This window comes from Stegostoma tigrinum, chromosome 8 (genome assembly GCF_030684315.1).
Source record: "Stegostoma tigrinum isolate sSteTig4 chromosome 8, sSteTig4.hap1, whole genome shotgun sequence".
Taxonomy (NCBI): Eukaryota; Metazoa; Chordata; class Chondrichthyes; order Orectolobiformes; family Stegostomatidae; genus Stegostoma; species Stegostoma tigrinum.
In genome coordinates, this window is record NC_081361.1 from 2,053,963 (window position 1) to 2,059,006 (window position 5,044).

The window sequence follows — 5,044 nt, forward strand, 5'->3', positions numbered from 1 at the left end:
GAAAGATTTTGAGCTGCAAGTGTATCAATGTTTATCGGGAAATCCAAGAAAGTGCAGTTCAGGATTATCCGCTCATTTAATAGCAGAGCAGATTTCATGGGCTGAGCTGTCTCCTTCTCCTCCAAAACTGCATCATGTTAATACAAAGCTGCAAAACTGACCAGAGCAAATTTTGCTTAAGAACAGATAGAACCCATCGAGACAGTGAAGCTCAGTGATGTTTGCAAAGGTCGGCAAACAAAGGGGTAGTCATGGTCAGAAGTGGGATTCGAACCCACGCCTCCAGGTGGAGACCAGAACACCCAGCTTTACAGTGGAAGGAATCTATTCCTTGAGTCTGGCGCCTTCGACCACTCGGCCATCCTGACACACCTTTGCTGCTCCAGAGTGATCTGTATACCAGAGTAAACAGGAAAAGCCAGTCTTCAGCACCCACACTGAGCCTGGCTCCATTAGGCCCACAGTCACCTCTCACAAACCACCGTTGCCCTTCACTTTTCCCAACCTCCCCCTTGTTCTTGTCTGAAACAAATTGAACGTCAGGCAAATGCAGCTGACATTGCTGATGTAGAACTGGGATATAGATTGAAGCGATACTGCCTGGCCTATGACAAAATTCTACTTCTAATGGTCAGTCAATATTTCAGAGTTATTATTGTAAATTTTAACCATGAACACGCCATGGCAGTGACGGCACTGAATCCTAATCAGCAGACTGTGAGGGAAGACGTATATCTCTATCACCCTGGTCACTGCCTGATTCAGCATTGTGTCTCTCATCCTTCTGTACATGATCCCCTTGGCTCCATCACGGTGTTGTCGCATTGTCTTGGTTAATAATGCACAGACTACCCTGCCATCTATTACATTGCAGCTTCTAATGCATGAAGCCCTACCTTACAGGGCACAGCCTTCGCTCTATAGTGCAGTACTGAAAGCAATGTTCTTGTAAACCACCGGCCATGAGTTTACTTCAAACTGGAGGAGATGAGAATGTTTGTACAACTGCGGCATCCATCATCTAAAAGAGGACATTCAATATTGTCTGAAATTATGCCAATGTCATTTCCCCCGCAGGCGAGCAGTCAGGTGAGGTGAGGTTTTGTAAACTGCAGGTTGACAAGGAAACAATGGGGGACAAACACAGAGAGGGGAGCGGCCGAATGCTTTATTTCTTTGCTGTAGTCAGATTCTGGTTTTGAAGTGTGAAATGGGACTATAGAACCCAAATGGGTGAAATCCTACTTTCTGGGCGTTGGTCCCTGCTGAGGCCTTTGTCACCTTCTGGGAAATGTGTCTGTGTGTTACCTTCTGAGCATGAAAATGTGGTCCACTTCCCCAAGGGAACGTGAACATCTCAAACAGCCGGCCTATTGCCCCGTAGCACACAAGGCTATGGGCCAAGGCTGAAAACTGGGTCGTTGAGCCCCTTTGTGTGCTGTAAAAACACGATGATTCAGTCATTTTGCAGGAGAAACAACTGTCGTAGAAAGAAAAAAAAAGCCAGAAGTTGTGCCATTAAGAAACGATGCACACATATCCGCCGCTATCCCTGGTGGTCTAGTGGTTAGGATTCAGCGCTTTCGCTACTGCAACCTGGGTTCGATTCCCGGTCAGAGAATCAAGTTTTATTCTTCCTGATGGTGACAACGCAAAGGTAGTGCAGCTCTGTCTGCGATCCTTGCAATGTCAGTTCCTGTCCCCGAGAACATCAGGGTCCATGTTCCAGCCGCTTAAAGAGGGGAAAGGTGCCTTAGCCGTCACTGCTCAGTCAGGCTACTCACCTTTGTGTTGTGTTGTTAGCAGGGACATCAGCAGTAAGGGGAACATTCACAAGATAAACAACCAGCAAAGATAATCACAGTCGCTACTTCAATTCAATTGTCTCCCCTTTGTGACGCAGTGAGTTTCACTGCCATTTGTCGTCAGGAAGCTACAATTCACCCGATCGAGTCTGCTCAGCTATTCAATGAGATCGCTGCTGATCTGATAAATGTCAACTCCGCTTTCCTGCTTTTCCTCCATAACCTGAGGTAAACCCAAACCTAATCACAACATCTGGAAGTTTAGATGACTTCAGTGACCTGTGCATGTTTGCATGAAATTGAATAATATGAAATGAGCGAAAAAAAGCCCTTCCCACAATTCAACCCAGTGCAGGGTCAGCCATATGACAAAACTAAGAGAGGAAAGACGTTACCTCTATTTCTCCCAGCACAGATTTCTCTCTTGATGAATTGAATATTTGCAGCATTTTTCATTATAATTGTGACATTTTCATGGACAGATCCTCACTCAACCCACAAACAACTGTGCTTCCAAAAACTATTTTGCCTCAGATTAAAATTGCTGTGCATCTTTTCATACAGCTTGAGGTTCCAATTATCCCTGCTCCATGTCAACAGAAGCTGCTCCGGGTGAGGTTGGAGCTCACAGACTCGGCATTTCACGCGCCTCTATGGCCATTGAAGGGCCTCGTGCTCACCGATTGCATCACTTCTATCTGTATCCCCATGGTCACTGTCTGATTCACCATTGCATCTTTCATCCTTCTGCACATCATCCCCGTGGCTCTATCTCAATTTTGTCACATTGCCTTGGCTCATAATGCACAGACTATCCCGTCATCTATTATCACAGCGTATGTCTGCACGCTCATTGACACCCCCATTTCCGGTTATATCTTCATGGCTGGATCACTGAGTTTCCCTGGTTCTGGGCCCAGGAACTGGGATTATATGGTTGTATGCAGCAATGGTTACTTCCTTGTGTGAGGGAGCTGATGAAATATCCAATGTTAAACTAGATTACTATTGAAAGGTACATTTCAACAAGAGCCAGCACTGTACACGGAGTCTTTGATATTTCGTAGAAATCTATCAATCTCAGTCTTCAATATAATCATTGATGGAATCTCCACAGTCCCTGGTAGCATTGTAATTGCAGATTCCAGCCCTCTGTGAATCTCCACATTACAGTGTTCCAGTTGTCGATCTGGTGCTGTTCCTAACATATCCTCTGCCACTGTAGTTATTGCTTGTTGCACACCAGCAAACTCATGCGGTGCTGTGATCGTATTCTGGTTAGTACTCTGTGTTGTGGCCACAGCAACCTCGGTTTGAATCTGAGACCTGGCAGTGGGTGCTTGCTGTATTTTGTTTTAATCCTTGTGCCATGGGCCACAGAAATGCAGCAAGTATCAAACATTTTTACGTGTAAATATTCTTTGAGGTGGTGACAATCATCTCCCAACCCCGGCTCTCTCACATATCTGCATTTGATGTGTCACAATTCAAACCCACCACTTAGAGAATTTTCTCCCTCCCACAATCACTAACTCTCCTTTACGTCCCTCCTTCCACTTCACTGAGACACTGCACAAGCTAACATCCATTTTCACATTGACATTGTTCATTCTGTCTTGTTGCAGTCTATGTTGCTGAGTGAACGTGGCCTGTCTCACCACCAGGAACTCTAAACCAGATGAAATATTTAGATACTGGGACGGTCAGATCAAGACTCATGGAGCAGCTTTTACTGACATGGACCAGTGATTATTGGAACATCAGGCCTAGGAAAATGACCCATGGCAATAATGAGCAAAATGGACTGCATCAGAAAAGACCAGTTTCAGTGGCTTTCTGCAGCATTCATTGTATTTGGTCATTTCGCTACAGCGAGAGTATTGTGCGCAGTTCATTAATTCACATTATTGTGGGATGTGATAGCACCAGAAACTGTGCCGAAGAGATTTACCAGGATATTGTCTCACCTGAAGAGTTTCTGTTATGAAGTGAGATCGAACAGACTGTGGTCGTTTTCCTCAGAGCAGAGGCGATGTACAAAATAGTGAGGGTAGACTATGTAAACGCTTCCCCTCGAGGAAGGGTTCAATCACCGGGGTCCATAGATTTAACCTAAGAGGAAGGAAGTTTTGAGTATATTTACAGAAAATTGCTTTTAGCCAGTGGATGTTTGGAATCTGGAAGCCACTGCCTGCAAGTGTCCTAGAGGCAGAGATCCTTCTGACTTTAATAAGCATTCAGATGTGAATTTGTGATGCTGTGGCATTGACGGTTATGGGCGAAGCAATAGAAATAGAATTTGGATACTAAAGCGATTGTATGTGATTGGTGCACACGTAAAGGGCTGAGGGGGCAGTAGCACCTGATGCCGTCATTAGCATTGTGGTCAGTATCCCCACCTTTCACGAGGGAAACCAGGGTTCAATTTCCTACTGGACCCAACCCAAGCATTTTTGGGGCCTTTCAGCAAAACGGACCCAGCTTCGATTTCAGCTTCAGCTGATGTCTGCATGGAGTTTGCACATTCTCACCATGTCTGCGTCTGAGTGCTTCAATTTCTCCCCATGGTCTAAACGTATGCAGGCTCACTGAATTGAACACAGAGAACACAGAAGAGTACAGCACAGGCTCTTCAGCCCACAATGTTGTGCCAAAATATCATCCTACTCTAAGATCAAACTACCCTCCATAGTCTATGTTTTACGATCATCCTCGCAACTGTCCAAGACTCGGTTAAATGTCCCGAATGTATCTGACTTGAATACCGCTGCCGACTGAGCATTCCATGCACCCACCACTCTCTGTGTAAAGAACCTACTTCTGACATCGCCACAATATCTTCATTCAATCACCTTAAAAGTATGCCCCCTCATAATAGTCACTTCTGCTCTGGGAAAAGGTCTCTGAGTATCCATGCTATCTATGTCCCTCATCAACTTATTTACCTATATCAAGTTACAGCTCATCCTTCTTTTCTCCAAAGAGAAAAGCCCAAGCTCCCTCAACCTTTCCTCATAAGACCTGCCCTCCAGTTCAGGCAGCATACTGGTAAATCTCCTCTGCACCCACACGGAAGCTTTCGCATCCTTCCTATAATGAGGCGATCAGAACTGAACACAATATTCCAAGTGTGGTCTCACGAGTGTTTTAAGCAACTGCAGTATATCCTTGTGGCTTTTAAACTCAATTTCCTTGCCAATGAAAGCCAACACAACGTACACCTTCTCAACAGCACTATT

General features: G+C 45.1%; 1 non-coding gene across 1 annotated transcript; it reads right to left on the bottom strand.

Moving 5' to 3' along the window:
• Positions 1 to 253: 253 nt before the first annotated feature.
• Positions 254 to 368, bottom strand: trnal-caa (transfer RNA leucine (anticodon CAA)). The gene is made up of 2 exons: positions 331 to 368; positions 254 to 299 (listed from the first exon to the last, which is right to left on the bottom strand). It is a non-coding gene; the product is annotated as a tRNA-Leu (tRNA).
• Positions 369 to 5,044: the final 4,676 nt, after the last annotated feature.